The sequence below is a fragment of the Drosophila kikkawai genome, chromosome 2L (assembly GCF_030179895.1).
Source record: "Drosophila kikkawai strain 14028-0561.14 chromosome 2L, DkikHiC1v2, whole genome shotgun sequence".
Lineage (NCBI taxonomy): Eukaryota > Metazoa > Arthropoda > Insecta > Diptera > Drosophilidae > Drosophila > Drosophila kikkawai.
In genome coordinates this window covers 62,831-83,116 of record NC_091728.1, presented here as the reverse complement: position 1 = coordinate 83,116, position 20,286 = coordinate 62,831, and the positions used below count along the sequence as shown (strand labels likewise).

At 35.8% G+C, this 20,286-nt stretch overlaps 1 protein-coding gene across 2 annotated transcripts in view; it reads right to left on the bottom strand.

Moving 5' to 3' along the window:
* The window catches only part of Pde11 (Phosphodiesterase 11), a 72,889-nt gene that overhangs the window by 42,100 nt on the left and 10,503 nt on the right, over positions 1-20,286 (bottom strand). Inside the window, exon 1 of one of the 2 annotated variants that reach the window (XM_017179897.2) lies at positions 5,967-7,023. The exons of the other annotated variant lie outside the window; for it this stretch is intronic. The gene's annotated coding sequence lies outside the window, so the exon portion shown is untranslated. Of the gene's footprint in view, positions 1-5,966; positions 7,024-20,286 lie in introns of those variants that run through there. 2 annotated transcript variants of the gene reach the window in all.

Genomic DNA, 20,286 nt, shown 5'->3' with positions numbered 1-20,286 from the left:
AGCGATCGGAAGGTTGTCTTTGACTGAATTTTATTTGATTTTTATATATATTTTATTCTGGCGTTGTTCTTAATGACCGTTTACAGCAGCGAATTGAATTAAATTCGTTTTGCCACGCTCTTTTCGATTTCCACGTTTCCCTGATAAGCAAAAAAGTATATCAACTGAACTGAACATCAGAAATCTATTGATTTTGTAATAAATATTGACAATAAATCAAATCTTTGCACTGCAAAAAATGTATACCAATAAAATTCGTTTATTTAGAATTTAAAAAAATAGAAAGCATGCAATACATGTTTTAAGCTTACTAAAAATGATTTTGATGTCGCTAAAATACAATAAAAATTAGTTATGAATATTATTAATTAATAATATCTAATAATTCGAATATTTAGAGCTACTTTTTTGTCGCCGTGTGTATATTTCTTTTACTTTATTTATTGGCCTGTCAATTAGATTTCATGAAATTCCATTGTCAGTTGGCGCCTGCCTGTCGATCAGCAGCGGCAGAGGCAGGCGCTAGATTAGGCGACAGGGGCGGAGCAGATAGTGCCGCAGGGGGACGCCAAGCAGGGCCCGTCTCCACAGATTATAACTGCGCACAATTTATTCGCAATTAGTGTGGTTGCAAAACACAAAAAAAAACTATGCCAAGACAATGAAATGTAAACAGTTAGAACGGCACGGCAAAAAGTCATTAGATAAACCGCCTTTTTTACAAGGGAGAATAGAGAGCATTATAATTAGGTAAAGGCTTTATGAACATCTGAGTTTTTTTTATCAACTATTTTTGGGTTCAATAGGTGGGCTAGACATATACGCCGCCGCGCCACGCCGCCGCCGCCGCCGATTTTTGCCTTATTTGACGCGCCGCCGCCAAATTATGAAAATAACGGCGCGCCGCGGCGCGCCGCTGGTGCGGCATCGGCGCAGCTTCAGCGCGGCCTTCAGTGTCATTGTTCTTTATAAAACTTAAAAAAAAATAAATAACTCATTAAAATGGCCTTTTTGCCTTATTTGACGCGCCGCCGCCGCCGGGTCTTCCTGACTACTACGCCGCCGCCGCCGAGTCATTTTGACCCCTACGCCGCCGCCGATGCCTTTAACCATCGGCGTAAACCTCTAAGGTGGGCACAGTTACCGCAAAAATGTGCACAACAGCTTTACACGTTTTGATTAGGTTTTAAATATTATTTTTAAAATGATTGCTTAATTGATTAAATTATATTTATTATCATTACTTGTTATTAGTAATAAATATTGAAAAAACACTATATTAATACATTTTATTTTAAATATGTTTCAACTATTAAAACATGCAAACAAAGAAGGTACCACTAAATAACACAAATCCCTCTTTATACAATTATTTAAAATGAACCTTGGCACTTAATTTTGATAATAAAATCAAAATATAAACGCTTCAATTAAAAATACCCTCGTAAATGTCATTGGACTACTTCCACACTTCTGCATATTAAATTTCACAACGAAGGCTCTACACCAAACAACAAAAAAAAATTAATAATAATAAAAATAAAAAAAAATACCACAAAAACGTGGCCAAGTACAAGGAATAATAATTCATAATTAAGACGAAACGCATATCACGCATACGTTCATTATTTCTTGCGACTCTAAAATGCGTAATCATCTAAATAATAACAATATCAGACCACGTACCATAAACTATAAACCGTAAACAAAAATAATTGTTGCAAATCAAACAGCAGCTGACGATGGGTAAACAATGGTCCCCAAAAAATATAAAACCTAGAGAGCTGGTGAGCTGGAGAGCCAGGTAAACAATAAAACACGAGCAAAGTTGGCAAACAACAGAGGCCGAAAATGAAAGGAGAGCGTGTCGAATCTGGGTGAGATCTGCCATGCCTTATATACTATATTCAATATATACTATATATAATGGAGGAGCTGTGGGTGGAGCAGCCAAGGCGACAGGCTACACATCAATCAGCCGAAATCAAAATAAAAACGCAACCTGTTTGGCATTTTAAATATATTTTCTGCGGTGAAGCTTTGTAATTTTAATTTCATTATTGGGCCCCTGCATACTCTATAATATATAATATTTCGATTTGGTAGGGCTTCATGGCAATGAAAAGCAAGAAAAAACAAGAGGCTTTTATCATAATCATCCATATTTGTAGACTAAGTTCTACATTGTATTTGTACGGTTTGTTGTAAAGTTAAATGAGATCTTAATCACCAGTTTGCATGTTAATAAAGGCTGTCAGAAGCTCAGCTCCACATTTGAAAAATGACTTTACCTTTTTCACTTAAATGTTGTATAAGATAAAAGGTGTTAGAGCCATAAGGGGATTTACCAAGTTTCTTAATTTATGAGGAGATGACAAGGAAATACCTAGCTTCGCCTAAAAACCTAGTTTTGGTTATTTGCTATCACCTTGTCATTACTTTTTATTTTTTTAGGCTAGAAAATTCCCCAGAAATAAAAAAATTTTAAGAAATCAAAACCTATTTTTTAATATCAGCACGAGATAAAATAAATATATTGTAGCGTTTCCCATCCTCTCCAGAAAAATAAAACCTAATTAATAAGATGAAATAATTATAGATGAAAGAATAACTTCCTTTAATTGGTTAAAACAAAAAAAGAGTTCCGGTAATTGTTAAATTTCGCTTTGTTAGTATCTCCAAGTGTATTTCCTGGGCCCAAAAACTGTGTGCGTTGAATTTTCTTCTGTTTGTATTTCTTTTCTTTTTTTTTCATTGGGTAATTGTTTGGCACACATAACAAACTTAAACTCGAAATGTGTTTGGCCGCTTTTCTTTCTTGCTTTCCCACACCAACTGCATGGAGTTGGAGCTGCTGATGATGATGGCTAATGCGTCGTTTAAATGCTGACATGCATGTCGAGGGCGAGATAAGATATAAGCCATATACTACACACTATATACGTACATACATAGCACATACAGCACTATATACTACGGCATATATGTAAGTCCGTACATATTTGTTATTCGAGCAGATTTTGCTGGCGCTGATAAAAGCGTTGATATCACCGGGAAGTTGGGGCCGTCACAATGCTAAAAGCCACGCGTATTTCGAATTAACATTAGCGTGCTGATTAAGCGAGTCAATTCCAGCACAGCAGCGGCAGCACCTCCTATCAAACACTTTTATATTATTATTTAATAATAATAATAATGCTGTTCCAAGTGGAACTCCCTGCTCTTTTGTTGCTAGGCGAAAAAATGCAGTGATTCACTTTGGCGACATCTCCTCGAAAGCCGAACCGAAGCAAATTAACAATTTCATGCAAAAATTAAAAATCTTTCCATGCCCTCGAGTGACGCAAATACCGGGAAGACCACTGACGTCTCTGGCTTGGACTTCAAAGTCGATTTATTTCTGGTCACTTGCGGAGATTTCGTCACCCCCAGAGGAAGGGAATGCTTTGGAGTGCAAATGTGATAATCACTGGTAAAGGGGAAGTGATATTACGGGTAATACCTGAGTCACCTGGTATGTTTGGGGTGGAAAAAGGCCCTACAGGTTAATGAATATGCAAAGGTTTACTTATTTCTGATAAGTCAATTGAGTCACATGACATTATTTTTGAATTACCATAAGCTTACTTGGGAAATGTAAGATCTGTTTTGAAAAAAGCCAAGAAAAGATTATTTTATAAGTAATATTCGCAAATATTTAATTCCCTAAAGCATTGTGCTAAATATGTTTATTAAAACATCATCGATTGGTCCTGCTTCATTAGTTTTATTTAATTGTCAATATTAATATTCAGTTGATGGATGGCAAATACAAATCAAAGCTAATGAATACATTTTAAGCCAGTTTGTGAAAATATTTCCAGAATATATTAACGTAAAAAATGGCCCTCGGATTTTACCCAGATTGATATATCAAATTTAAATAAATTAAGCTACAATATAAGTTTGATAAATGAAGTCAGACAATAAGTAAGGCATATTTATAAATAATAATCAATCATACTTTTAAATGTATGATAAATTAGACTAATTAAATTTTTGTTTCTATTCATATTTGATTTTAATTAGGGATAATAAAAAATCAATATAGGTTGATATCATATGTGGAAAGGTAATTGATAACATTTTTCGTAATCTAAATTATTGTTAAGCTCATCTTATATAACTCAAACAATTCTAACAATCCTATACTGTAAACTATTTGTTTTACTATTTAAAACTTAATTATGAAAACGTGAATGCCATAAAACAAGCGGGGAAGCCTTTTTATTTTAATTGCCTTCCCTGCCCATTTCTTTATTTCATAACTGAAAATTTAAACATTTATTTTTTGTAGCCACTCATCTGGTCATTCCCTCGACGTTTTAGATAAAGAGGCCAGGCTTATCTGATTCACGTGGATGGCTGGAGATCTGATAGAGCAGCCTGCTCCACTTTTCTGACAGCTCGACAAATGCTCGTTCTCACCGTTTCAGCGGAGCCCACACAGCGCGCTCGTAATCAAAACAATCATCATCATCATCATCATCATCATCATCCCCATCGCAATCATCTCCATCTCCATCTGCCACCTGAGTTAATTACACACTTTTGCGGCGAACAAATATACTGTTTATATATACACATTTATCGGAACATGACCTAATGTGATAGTTAGAATGCGCGGCACGTCGGTTGGAACTGAGGAAAAATATCAACCAGCGACCAGAGACCGACCTTAACGATGTGATTGATATGGAACAGGAAGAAGACCGAGTTCGAGCCAAGCGAAATTTCGATGGGGAAGTCATTGCACGATTTATTGTGTGTTCAGGGTGCACGCATACTTATCGCTGGCACTCTTTCCCTTAATGATTCAGTCACTAAAAGTTAGTAACTTTTATTGGTTATAGCATTTAAACTTCTTTATTTTGTGGTCATATTTATTGAATTTTTTAAATAAAATCAAATACCTTGGAAGAGCTAATTAAAAAGTAAACATTTTTTGAGATTTTTTTATTAATTACAAAATTATTAAAAATATTGAAAAGTAAGGGATGCAGCCCTTACATTTAGCTATGTACACTTGTACCGTTCATCTTTTCTATCTTTCAGAAATATTAAAACCTTAAGGGTCACAGCTTTGCCCTGTCGGAAAATTAAAACTTTAAGGGCGGACTGGAAGTTAATTAGTTAACTGTAAGCGGCGCTTCACTTCTCATTCAGCTAACGTAAAGATATAAAAGATACAAGTGCTATATAGAAGAGGGGTTGAGCTAACTTTCAGGGGAAGCCAGAAGGCACGCCATAAACATCAAATGCTTGTCTAGAATGTCTTATCTCGTGACCATATAACATGGCAGGCTCTCTTTTTCTCTCTTTTTACCTGCCTCCACCTTTTACCGTTATTCGGCTAACGAGCGCTTGCAAAATCCAACAAAAAATCATGTTTTATTTTTTATTTACTTTTGTTGTTGTTTTTGCTACTTTTTTGACAGTCTCAAGCAGACACTTCACACAGACAGCCCAGGCGAAATGCTCAAGTAAGCATAAAATGCAATTAAAAGAAGCATCGCCGAAGAGAGCGAAGGAAATTAGAGCAAGTGAACAAGTGTTACAAAAAAAGAAGAAACCAATGGTAATAAAAAAAAAAGTTTAATAAGAAATAAATAATAAGGCAAAATGATTGAACTACAGAAAAGCTAAGAGAGTAAAGAATTTGTGCTGCGAGAGTGACAATTCACAAGAAAAAAGAAAAAAGCTTGAAAATACAGACATAAATTAAATCAATTAAAAATCGAATAACTTATTTTAAAATCATATTTATAAAAAATATCCCTAGTAAATAAACCCCCATAGAATCACAAAAATTGGATTTTGTCAAACCTTTTTTAAGATAAATATTTATCTTTACCATCCTTTTATCAATATTTAATTAAATAGTTTACTTATATTAACTGATTATTTCTAAATGAATTTCCACTTACAATATCTAATCCTCGGGGCCTTTCACAATTATCCAAAAATGTATAGGCTATGTATTAAAGATGTTGCTCGGTTTGTTATCTTATTTATTTGCTGGCCTTAGCAATTGATATAAATTTGCTTTTATTGGATGGCTATTTAATATATCACCAAAACGCGAATATATATATTCCATTAATTCCACACTCAACTCAACTTTCGCGTGTTTATCTTGTGTTTTACATTTTATTTGAATTTTACTTTCCGTTTTGTTCCCTTTGTTTCTCGCTTAGTCTCTCTCTTTGCCAGAGAAACTGAGGCAACAGAAGAGGGGAAAAAACACTGTCACTGCATATACTCGTAATAAATTATAAAAAAAAACCGAGACGGTGGCTGTTCGTTCATTAGGAAAAGATTATTAAACATTGCCTGCGAAATAAGCTAGAATTTCGTTGGTCACTTTTAGCATACATTAGGAGGGATCTCTCCAGAGGCTGTTTCTATGTTCTGTATATTGGGGTTTTGTTTTATTTCCACGCACACTGCTACATACATATATAAATCCGATTCTGGATTGGTAAATTCTGCTTCTTTCTGCTTCACTCTCGGCTCTTTCCGTAGCTTCTCGCTTTTCTCATTTGCTCCGTATTCTTTATTCTTCTTTTCCTCTGTTTTTTAGACAATACACTCCACTGTTATTCGCACCGCTTTCCAATGGCAAGGAAGTTGTACCATTTGCGATTTACGATTTACGACTTACGGCTTAATGGTTTGATGATTTCCTTAAACAAACTTTACGATTTCGAATTTTCATCGATTTGATTTTGATTTTCTTTGTTGAACTCGCGCCGCAGTTGAAAGGAAAAAAAAGCGAAACACACGCGCACAACACGCTGCTGCTCAGCCCGATCGGATCATCATTATCTTGATCCCAAAAATATATAATCCGCATCCAGGCTAATGCGGCTGCTGCTGTGTTTATTCTTCTTCACTTCTCCTTCTGCCTCCACTTTCGGCGAGAATCCCCGAGGAACCGCTACCGAGAACCGAGGAACCGAAAAACCGAGAACTTGGCGCGACGAGTGGTGAGCGTAAACTGAACTTAGTGAGCGAATGCGACCCAGCGATCGCGATGGAGCAGCTCTGCCGGCGCTGGCGTAGGCGCTCGCGTCGACGTCGGCGTCGTTGGTGGATCATCGTAGGGGTTTGCTCTTGGCGTTCGTCGTCAGTGCTGCCCTTTTAGAAATTAGGTGTGGAAACTATTTGCGCTCCTAATATTTCAGATGGCAATATATAAAAGTTTACGGATTTTTTAAAAGGATTTTGAATTTATATGATTTTTCATTTCATAAACTAGAAATATTAAAAACACATTTTTTTAAAATTAAAACATAGTGCCAACACTAGGGCAGTCTCCGCTCTGCTGTAGCTGGCAGAGGGCTGAGAGCAGCGGCAGTAAAACACAGAGAGCAAGAGAGATGCAGATGGAGAGTTTTGCTGCTGGAGGAGCATTTGGATCCCACGTTGTTGTAAAGTATTCTTTTTGTTGTGCCTGTTTCAGCTTAGCCCCTCCCCTCCCTTGGGGCACTGCTCTCCTCTTTTTGGCAGCTAACGGGTGCAAAGTCCAAGTCCAAGAGCGACGAGCATCCGAAAGGTATTCGGATTCGGACTCTGCGTCCGCACTGCATCCAGTTTGCAGTTTGCTGTTTTTGGTTTGCCGTGTTTGCCTTCACACCTGCACCTTAAGCCCCTCACGCTCCACCAGGGCCCCAGATCGGTGCTAACTGAAGCTAATTCTCGCACAGCGCCTTCAGCTGCTTAGCATTTCCCTAGGATTCCTAGGCTAGGATAGATCGTGAGGAGGGTACTTTGAATGACACCTTTAACTAACTGGAATCTCGAGAGAAATAAATATACATATATATACCAGACTCTAAAGTTTTTGATTCTTGAACTGGGAAAACTCACTTTTGTAACCAAAAAGAAGACCTAAAATATTATTAAATTGGTCTGTATTTGTCGATATAGTTTTTGTGGGAAAACAAAGTTACAAAATAACTAACAATATCTAAATAAAAAAGGTTTAGTTATTTTCTATATTATTTTATTTTTAATAAGATTAATAAATTAAAGTATGTAATAATTTTTACTCATTTTCCTTTAGCCATTAGGCGTCACTTCCATGTTATTTAATATTCTTTTTTTTGCTTTAACCTTTTCCGAAACTGCAGAGTCGACATATTTTCCGCCAAAAAACAGCCAAGACCAAACCCGAAAACCGAAAATTGCAACAATTGCGAAAATAATTATTATTTCCAAACCGAAATAAGCACTAGCCACGACATGCTGGAAGTGTTTGCGTTATTTGATTGGTATTTGTATTTGCTTGAAGCCCCAAAGAACGCAGATACTAGATACTCGAGCTGTCGAATACTCAAGAGAGCCGCCCCGGCACCATATGTTGGCTATACTAGTTGGCGTTACCAATTAGCAGGATCACAACACTAGGGGGCGATTAGTCACAGGCCATTTGGCAATCGAAGCGAAGGTGGGGATTTGCTCAACATTTTGTTTTCCGTTTCTATTTGCATTCTGTAAAATGCCACCCAAAAAAAGTAAAATAATAAAAGTATAATAATGGTTGCCAGGTTAGTGGGACACATGCGATGAATTGTATTATTTCTTAATTTGGGTTTGGAAAATAGAAAATAAAAATCATTGGAGGTTACAAAAATATTAAGTTCTTTTCCGCAAATCACCTTTATAATATATATAATACGACCAACATTAATGATAAGAGATATACCAATAGTCATTCGAAAACATAATACCGGTTTCCCCATAGAAAAATTTATCCGAAATAAAAGACCAAATTGTCAGCTCTGCTAAACAAACACCCAGTTTACCTGTGTTTGCCCACTGTGGTCTATATAAGGCAAAAAAAAAAAATAATAATAACAATAACAAAATAACAGACAGAACACTTGTGGCCGCAGCCACTCGGAGACTGTGACATGCCACCCCGCCAGACAGAAAGCCAAACACGAGCAGCAAAAGTCCCACAACTCAGGAGCTCGAAAAAAGAAACAGAACAATAAAACGCCTGAAATATCAAGTAAATCAGGCAACGAGCTCGTGTTCAACTTGGCAAAGATGGCAATTTATCAAAGACCGGAAAATTACTGTGAGAATTTTACAGCGGAAGATAAATCTATGGTAAATAAGGGGCTGCACCCGGTAGGTACAGTCCATAAATGTGCCTTTTGCCAATCAATATCTCTGCAATATCAACTTTATCATAATTGAACTTAATGAGTTGTAATAGTTTGGTTTGCATTACTCATACGCACAGTTTACATCACTCATACGCAGTGGTTAACGTGACTGATGTGCCAAAAAAAGTTACAAAATTATTATACATATCACCTATTTAATTTATTTCTATTATATATAAATCAAAGTTAGCTCACTTTGTTATTTCATTGAAATTTTAGTTATTTCATAGAAATTTTAAATTTTTCATAGAAATTTTAAATATTTCATAGAAATTTAAAAAAGAAAATACAATAAAATCCAGTTGCACATCTTGGGCAGCTGTTTAGTTGCTTTATTATTTATTTATTAATTTGATTTGATTTACTGAGAGATTTTCTTAGAGTCAATGCTGATTCACGTTTTATTTGCAATACTCATACCAAACAAAAAGTTATAATATAATTATACCCATTGAGTTTATTTTTATTATATATAATTTATAGTTTGCCCACTTAGTTGTTGCATAGAAATTAAAACCAGTTACACATCATTAAACAGCCCCATCTACCGCCATCGATGATAGACCAAAACCATCTGAAAATAGCACTTGGTGGGTCAATAATAGTCCGATCACAGACATCATTATAAACATCAACATCGTCAGCTTGGATGCTGGGATCATTAAAAATAGCAGGCTATCTGAAAGGCAACGTGCGCCAATTGTCGGAAATGCAAAATAATTGTGCAAATTTCCACTGGATAGATGGGAAAATCAAAGAACTCGTTCGCTTGATTGCCTCTCAGGGGACTTTGTTGTACAAAAGGTGGCTCAATTGAACAATTTTAGCTGGAACTTTCCGGCCTTTGTTCTGCCTGCCAAAAGTATATAGTCCATGAAATTTGTATGAAATTTTCAGGAGGTTATTTATGAAGCTGCCAGCTTAGGAAGATTGGAAGTAATGAGGTATTATATTGGTTTCTAACTGAAGTACAGAATACATTTGAAATTTACAAAGATTTCTATACTAAATTGAATAGAATAATTATAATTAATTCTATGAATGCAGGTCTAATTCACAAAATCATTTTTCAAATATTTCTCAACCAGGAACAGACAAAAATACAATCTATTTTTTTACCCAAGTCCCAAAATAGTGAATGAATACCGCGTCGCAGTTCTCATGAATCCACCAACCGCTCAAGATCTCGTTAGTTATTTGTTTCCTTCATTCTATAACAATTGCAAAAACCATATATATTTGCATTTTCATTTTGTTGTTGACAAACAACGGCGAATAGAAAATAGAAAATCTTGCCATCGCTCGCGCTGTCAATAACGGTCACGTTTCGCATTTTCAGCCAAACAAATGTGTGTGCAAAAGTGCATTGTAATGGCGAGAGTGCTATCTAAGTGTCGTATCAACAATGGCCCACAATTGCCTTAAAAACAGAAAGCACACAGACACACACTCTCGCCACAAATTAAAGCCAAGATAATCAAGATTGAGGGGAGAACGACAACGGCCGAAACAAAAAGTAAACTGAGGCCTTTGTAATGCAAAACTTCCACAACAACTGGGAATAAATCAATGGAGGCGCAGTGGAGGAGCGGGAAGCTGCAGCCGGTAAATAAGCGGGTTGAGATGCGAGGAGATGAGATGAGGTGTTAATCGAATGCTCAACGCTACATGGGAAACGGAGTAAGAAATCAAACATATACTGCAAAGGTACTACGCGGTTCAAGCCAATCACGACTATTTCCTGACAAATAAAAAAAGAAAATTCATCTCACGGTAAAATTAACTAAATTTACAAATGATATAACTATATAATTTAATGGTTTTTATGAAGAAAAAAAAAAAAAAAAAAAAAAAACAGTGCAATTCGCGCTTAAATAAAGAAAAAAACACCTTATTCTTAATTTTTAATTCTGTAATTATATTTTTGAAGCACACTGTAGGTAATGAAAAACCCAAAAGCTAGAAGAACTGGTCATGAACTCTTCATTAATTTAGCCAAGGATCACATTCCCTTTTGGCCTTTGTGGAAACCTTTTAGCGCCTGCAGGCAATGGAATCATCGAACGGATGCGCCGACCACCATTGAACTGCAACGCGCACGTGTCAATTTCTAAAGCAAAGAAATAAAAAGCGAAGCAAACATTTAATTGAGCCATAAATGACGGAAATCGTAAAAAATAAAAATATAATAAAAAAAAAAAATAACGCACGAATGCATGCGACAACTGTACAACGAAAAGTCATTAAAATAACTCCCCGACAAATGCGGCTTAAACACTTGTCAAACTCAGCGAGGGAATTATGCTTAAGCGGAATGCTAATTTCTGAGAGTAAATCGCACTTCAGGAAATTCTCAAGAGGCATGACTGCTGATTCATGCTGCAAACTTGTTTAGTTGCTTTTTTATAATTTTTTTTTTTTCATTTACTGTGAGATTTCCTTAAAGTCAGCGCTGATTCCCGTTTTATTTGCATTACTCATACGCACCGCTAACATCACTCATACGCAGTGGTTCACGTCGCTGATTTGCGCTCTCTCTCAACGTAAGGTTTCGCCTTGCTTACGTTATTTAGTGGAGACACCAACCTAGGCAATCACGTAAGTCAGGAAAAGCTTAAAGTTACGTTGACAGGAAATGTAGATATAATATTGAATTTAATTTTACCAATTTATAAAGTTAGCTTGGGCTTATTTCAAGATGATTAAATAAAATAATAAAAAGAAAATAAGTTAATAATAATAATTATACTTCATTCAAAATTCATTAACCAATAATTTCTGATATTTTTCTGTGCAGTTTTAAATTAACTTTAAATAATAATTAAATTCATATTTTATAAAGTTCCTGTGGCATTATTAAACTAACTAAGAAACATCTTATTCTTAGAAAAAGATAATAATAAGTTCTTATTTTATTTGTTTACATTTTAAGTAAATACTTAGTTAATTATTCAAGAGAAATTTTATTATTATTTAATATTAAGTTTTAAAAAAAAAAAAGGAGAACTGAACGCTTGATAAACCTGCGAAGGCATTTTTTAATAAAATACATTTAAGGCATTCCAATGTAAATTTATAAGTAATACTAAATAAAATCACAATCAATAATACCAAATTACGAATATAACTGCTTTGAATGACAACCCAAAAATATACACATGTTGCACAAAAGACCAAATTCCTCATATTTAATGTTGACGAATTTTATTCATTTGCCAAAATTCCATCCCTGCTTTTATAGATATTCTCACTTTTATGCTGCTCTTTATGCAAATCCTATACACTCGTCCTGCAACGAGGAGTCATTCAACTCTGTGTACATACGAGACTCCTTCCCCCCACAAAACGTGGCTCTCACTACGTGACCATATAGCCAAAAAGTGACCTCGGGCAGATGACTGAATAAGCCCTGGTACTCGGGGCCAGGATTTCCACCTGTGGCCGCCGTGACGAGCATCCTAAAAGCCAGATAATGCCCATAAAAGAGCAACAAAGCAGGCCAAACACAATAATACGCCAGGAATAAAAGCAAAGTATAAAGTTAAATACATTCCTAAATGCTCTTCACGAATGTTTATTACCGCCCGCGAGGGAGATTCAATTTCAAACACTTTTTGGTGATCTCGTTGTTGTAAAATGCTAAATGGCCAATTATATTTTGCACCTCCAACGAGGCCGTAGAGAATAACTTGGCAGCCACAAAGGACCAAAAAAAAAAGGAGCCAAGGACCCATCGAGGGGCCATTGAACCGCATTCGCTCCCATGGATGCCGCAACTTATTGCAGACACTCCCAAGGTACTTCGTTGAGAGTCCTCTAGACCCATCCCCAGCCCGTATTCCCATTCGGCTGACATCAAACGACAGGCTTGACAAGGCCGAATTGCGTCAAGGAACTTTGTCAAACAACTAATTAATATGCATATTACAGACGATGAAAAATTTGTGAAAAGGCACATTTTTGTAATGGCCCGCAATTAACATAAATTAACCAGAAGCGGACAAAGATTAAAAATCATTAGAAAAAAAGTACATTGCGGGATTACACTTTTCGGGGACATAAATTATTGGGACCTCGAAGAAAGGTTACTCTTGAAATAATTTGAAACAGAAAAAAATCAATTTTAGGCAACATTTAAATGGGGAGTATGGTATTTAATTTTTTTTTTTTAATATAAATACCCAATAAAATAAATTGTCAAAATTGACAAAGTTATGCGTAGTTGATTAGAAGTCGTTTGATGTTAAATGAAAAGTTTAAACTGCCCTCCTGAAAAATGCCATTTTGAATGTCGTCTACACGATGACTCAAAATTTACTGAACGAATCGTTTTAGAATTTAGCACATAACTTCTTTAACAAATTCTACAGGTAATAACGTCGTACGTTTTTTAATTTTAATTTTATTATATTTTTTATTTAACAAAGTAACTAAATTTGTTTGCCAAAAAAAAATATTTTAATATGAAAGCGATATTTTTGTGGAAATCATATCGGACTTTTCCTGTCGCAATATATGTACAAAAGAACATCCTTTAAAGAGCAGATATAAAGAGTTTCCTGGTGATTAGCATCTCAATTTGTTAGTAAAGAACAAAATACCCAAACTACCGTTCTTAATTTTTTTTCAATATACTACATATACATATATACTAGCTTTTATTCTATACTCTTTCCTTTCTTAATTTATTTGACTGTCCAGTAAGCACTCAGCTGTTGCCGAAACAAAAACACTTTAAGCCGCTTTTGTTATATTTTATTTTTCCTCTTGGCCGAAAAACCAAAAAAACTTTATCAACACTCCGGGGAAACCAAACACACACGCCTCGTTCAACAGCTGCAGTGTTCCTTTTTCCCTCAAGGCGGAAAATTCAATAAAGAGACGTTGCTGAGGGATGCAGGGGAGAAGCAGGTTGCAAAAGACGTGGTTCTGGCCATATTAATTCAGCATTTATTCACACACACACGCATATGGGGCCATAATTTCAATTAGACCGACTTTTCCCTCGGCCTTGGCTAATTAAGCTTCTTGGGGGAAAATCCTGGTGCCTGGTGCCCGGTGCCTGGCCACATAGAACTTCATTAGATCGTTGGCAAGGGCTAATTGCAAGGCGTCCTTTGAAAGCTGTTTGATTTCGATTACCGAGGCGCCGACAATGAAATTATGTTCAGCTGCGAGACGTGCGCTTTCCTATTTTCCTCGTCCGCCCGCATAAACAGGCTATGGGAAATTCTGGGAAACCCTCTCGAAGAGGAAAGAGCCGGGCTCACATTGTTATTAAGTGGCATTAGTAGCCACTCAACTTGAGCTTAATTAAAGCCTTTTCTTGTGTTTAAGTTGATTGGCCGTATGAAGTTGATAGATTTCTAAGCGAAATTATCGGAGTAGGTGTTAAAAATCTTAAATAGTGTCAAGCTTAAATCGGAAGAATAGCTGAGAAACTAGTTTTGCTTAGAAACGGACAGACGGACGGACATCTGGTCGCCTTGACTTCAAGTTGTACTATCTTTCTTTGCTTAAATTTGTGTTATTTGGTACACAACAAAATTTATAAAGAGATCTTTAAGCTAAAAAAATAAACCAATCGGAAGATGCTAGAACTAGTACGGAAATATAGTGTGAGACGGAAGAATTTATATATATATATATATATATTATTTATTAAAAATGTACCACCTGATAAATTAATTTATTAATATAAATAAAACTCTAAATTATAAGTATTTTCATAAATTAAAAATCAACTCAAAGGAACTTAATTTCTAATAAAATATTTTATTTATATATTAAAAGGAAAAGCATTTTATAAATATTAAAATTCCTTAGTTCTCTCCTGCTTTCTGAGGCACCATAAATTTCTGGTACAGAATTTTGCACTTTAAGAATATTAAATATGAAATTGTTGCCCTGTCATGGCTTTAATCCAATATCAAGTATCTTCCATTTCTGCATGGATACCTTCGTAGGATAGCACACACACACACACACTCGCAGCCAAAACCTCCAGGACCTTCTGGCTCTGAGTTTTCATATGAGCAAGTCTCTCTCTCTAAATCTTAAAATTCCTTAGTTCTCTCCTGCTTTCTGAGGCACCATAAATTTCTGGTACAGAATTTTGCACTTTAAGAATATTAAATATGAAATTGTTGCCCTGTCATGGCTTTAATCCAATATCAAGTATCTTCCATTTCTGCATGGATACCTTCGTAGGATAGCACACACACACACACACTCGCAGCCAAAACCTCCAGGACCTTCTGGCTCTGAGTTTTCATATGAGCAAGTCTCTCTCTCTTTCAATATGGCCATAAAAGCAAATGGCAGAGAGGGGCACCCATCGGCCTAAATGCGCTATTAACCAACTTTATTTGAACCATGTTTGGAGCAGCCCAGTGCGGTTATTTGTTATGCTTCAAATTAGCCTGGCCAATAAGCGTCGGGGCTGGCTAGTTGGCCGGGTGGCTAATTCAAATCCATTCAACTTTGCAACATTTAATTAAATTTTCACTGCGTATATGGGGATTTATGGCTGTGGGGGAGAGATAATAATACGGCCACTAACTGGATTTCATAAATGGAAATTGTATCAAAAGGATTGCACTGAAAGGGTTACCGTAATCTTTTTGCGACCCAGTCCGCGGGCAAAACGAAGCAAAAAGTGGTTTAATCCGCAGAGTAAATATGGTTAAAAATCCTCGATTTCGGCCATAGTTTTTTATTGCTTACGAGTTAAGGTTTATTGTATTTTTTATGGTGCTTTCGTGGCTCCATAATGATTGGTTTTAAATTGGATTACGGCTTTCGTTAGTTAAGCCTATTAGTTCTTTGAATTTTCCATGATTTTCTTTTGGAATTACATTTTTAATAATATTTAATTAAGGAGAAAATACAAATTTAATTAAAATAAATCTATTGGTTTTTTTAATTTTCCATCATTTTCTTTTAGAAATATATTTTTAATAATACTTAATTAAGTAAAAAATACAAATTTAGTAACTTAAATCTTTTTATTTTAAAAATAAATTGTTAATTATATTTAGTTTAAGATAAAATACAAACTTAATTAAATAACCTCGTCTTTTTTGCCAACTTTTGATTTTTAATTAATATCCCCCTGTTTTTCTTGCTTTTTTTGTACCCGAGAGTCGGTTAAGCGTTTCAATAATTCTTCAGAGCGAGCACAAGATAAAAAAAAAAATAATAAATTCTCATTAAAAGTTTTAATATTAAAGCCATTCCATCTTCAGCTCTTGCCCTCCGTTTTCCTTCCTTTTTCTTTTTTCTTTTGGCTGCCTGACAACAGTGAACATGGAAAAACTTTTATGGCCAGCAGAGGATATTGGCTGTAACCCAGGACAACAACAGCAGACAGGGACAAATGGCAGGACATTCGATAGCCGAGCCTAAAAAGTCGCAGGAGCATAAATCAGTGCAGGAGAAGGGAAGCTGGGAATTTACAATTGCATAATTCTGTGATTATTAAATCGATGAGCAGAGACGAAACAATATGGGCCATAAAAATTTTAAAAAGTTTTCTAGAGTTCACTGACCGTTAAATTGGCAAATCAAATCAAATGAGTCATCAGCGAAAAAGTTTCCCCCTCAAATCGTTGAAAACCAGCCAAGAGGGTCGAGTCCTTGGACCTCTGAGTGGCTGTCAAGTAATAATGACCCTGGGGACAGATGTAAAATCCTCATAAAAATGTATCTTCTCGTCTTTATTATTAACGAGAAATAATTAACATCTGAATTTTATAATGTTTTAAAATTGCCATTTTCTTGGTTACGTTAAACTTTTTTATTTACTATTTTTTTACAGCCCTAAAATAGCTTAAATAATTATTTTTCAGCCTAAAGTCGACCTCTAGACAAAACACGAAAACCAATCAACCAAAAATTCTCGACAAATAAAAAACAACTGCAAAAACATTTCCAATTCAATAAATACAGTTCAATTAAGCCGTCAAGTCCTCGATTTATGGATTCTCGAGCAAAAGGATCCATTTAATTTCACAAGCGAGCACAATTCACTGGCTCGGGACATGCAAATGACAGGCGCAGGCCTTCAATAACTCAACTCAAGCCATGACCAATAAACCCGATAACCATTGAATTAATTGATCAGCCAGGCGACGGGGCAACGCAATAAACAAATGGCCAAAACCAAAAAAAAAAAAATTGAAAAGGTGGAAGCTTAGGAAAAAGTTCATAAATTGCATGTCCATTGGGGCAGCAAGGAGTACTCAGGGAAAGTCTTTTCTTTTAAGCATTTTTTCAGTAAAAAACCGAATTCGTGACCCGCACATTTCCCTGTTGCATTCGATTTATTGATTCCGGCATTGGCAATCGAAACTTCCACTCAATTTATCCTCCCGGCAACTTGTTCTTTTGTGGTTTTAAGTAGCCACTGGAAAATTGGCCAGAACTCTAGAGTCAGTGTGGGGGGGAAGGCGGGTTATAAAGTGGGAAAGTCTGTGAAAAGTGGTCAGGTCCTGGGAAAAACTTTTTTATGCTTTCAAATTAAATTAAGCTGCGGGCCATGGGGAAAGCGAAGAAGCTATCGATTAGGTAGATTGAATGTTCCGTTTGAGTTGGGGATATGCGTCAGGGATGTACTTTAAGAGGAAGGATCCAATATGGTAAATCAGCAAAAATATCGATAATAATTTAGTTTTATATATCGCAACTTGAAATATGGAATGACACTAATGACACTATGGAAAGACGCTAAAATAATGAAATTATCGAAAATTAATAAAATAAATATAATCTTCAGATGGATTTGCTTAAGTAGAACTTTAAATAAATATTTTGTAAAAATTTAACATTTTTTTCAATTAATTAAGAATGTTATTTATAAATTTATTTTTCATTTAAGTGTTTAAAACTTAATTCATTTAAATATTTGCCAGCATTTTAAAGAATTCTCCTTTAACACTGAGGAAACAACAAGTGTTTCAAAAACCCACAGATAATGTAACCGAAATAGCCCAAATTCCTGGAATATTCAAATTCGCCGGGGCCCAAGTTGAGGCCACGCACCTGTAGCACCTGGGGAAACCCAATCCGCTCCGTCTAGCCAATTAACCAACGCGCTGAATCAACACCTCGAGGCCCAAGGACTTGAACTCGACCCAAGCTTGAACTGAACCCCAACTGACATGGAAAATCACTTACCGGTCGTCGACGCTTTCCCGGAACACGAAAAGCGCAAAAAAGGTTCGGGTTCAGGTTAATTTATTGATGCTGCTGCCACACGGCTCCCGAGGATGTTTATGAGTCCTAGCCCATAAATTTGCGGTAAGGCAACAAATCATCTTCATTATCGTCTTGCGCGCAGCATCATCATCATTGCTTTGGCTTTCACTGTTGGGGGTAGAGGTGAGCAGGTGAGTGGGAGTGGAGTTCCTCAAGGGGGACGAATCACATTATGCCAGCATCATTGGCCCATAAAAATGTCGGTTATAGGTGGTTTTTCCTCCCTCTCGCATGTGCAAGCAGCTTAATCGCAAACATGTTGAATAAGCCAGTGGTTTCTCTTCTTTTTTTGTGTGAGGAAAGCAAAGAGAGCCTGTCGCTTATCAATAAATTACACCAGTCGGCGACAGGCACAGAAAAAAAAATTGGTAAACATTATTGTGTAAATGCAGCGCTGATAAAAAAAACTCATGACTATGCACTAAATCACGGATATATATATTCAAAAGGGGATACAGGGGAACCACATATAAAAGCGCTGAAAAAAATGCTACGGAAAACACACTGCTGAGAAATATGCAAAAATAAATAAAAACAAAATCGATTTGTCAAGCAAAGTTGAGTCTTTTTAATTTTTAGCAAATTTAAATAAATGTAGTTAATTAAATTACATGCCCTAAGATAAAATATGAAAAACTGATTTTAATATATAACAAAATTGAGAAGACATTGGGAAATAATATTGATTTACATGATGATTTATAAAAAATAAATAAGGAACTTTAGTTATTTTAATTTAGAAACTGCAAATCCATTTGTATATTATGAGTTTTGATAGTAAAAATATAAGTATATGCATTAAAATATTGCAAAGCTTTCAGAAAAATGCTGTTTAAACACAAATTGTATTTTACCTTTAACTTTTTTTTCTATTTTTTGTTAATTATACAACTAAAAATCTTATATCATAGCTTTTATATTATATTTTAAACCGTCATTTAAGCTTTGATTAACCTTTAACTAACAACTAATAATGAAAAAGATTCAAAATACAAGCTTCCATATCAAGATCCGATGATCAAATATGCAAAATACCCCACTTAATCTCTGACACAAATGTTATTAAACCCAAAAAAATAATCACTTTCTCAAGAACCCAAATGCCTAAGCCAAAAAAGTAATTCCCCTTGCCATCTCAGATCATCAACAGAATATTTTCCCCATCCGCATCGGCAGTATTAAGCTCTTCAGTTTATTATGCGCTTCTCCTTTTCGTAAACCCCATAAATCCCACCTTACCAGGCCACGCCTCCTTTAAATCCTCACGCCCCTGCACGTGAATGCGAAAATATTATTTTTTGACAGCGCGGAAATGCGCGGGAAACTAAAGCAATTCATTTTCCCTGTTCCCCGAATGGTTTTTCCATGCAAATGGCCCGAGCAGAAAAGCGGCCTAAAAGCAAAGAACAAAAGGGAACCAAAAGTCACGTTAATTTTTAGCACTTGAGAAGCGACGGAAAATACATTTCGCACGTCATTTCGAGCCAAAAGGAAATTTGTAATGCAAAGTTGTCGACAAAACTGTGTTGAAACGACGAAGGGCAACCACAAAATGAAATTCAAATAAATAAATTCACACACGCGCCGGCATGAGGCGCAAATAAGGGGATAAAGTATTGTACATTTTCAGGGTGGGGAAAAACAATTTCATTTCGTTGGGAATCGCCCTATGCCTTTGTCAATGAAATTGAAAACTGCTCCTGGCGGCAAATCCCCAGAGCCTGATTTGAAGGACCTTGGCCCCCTGGGGAGCATGGAAAATATCACAGCGAACGAACTATTTTCTTTTCAAAAAGGGTATAAAATATGG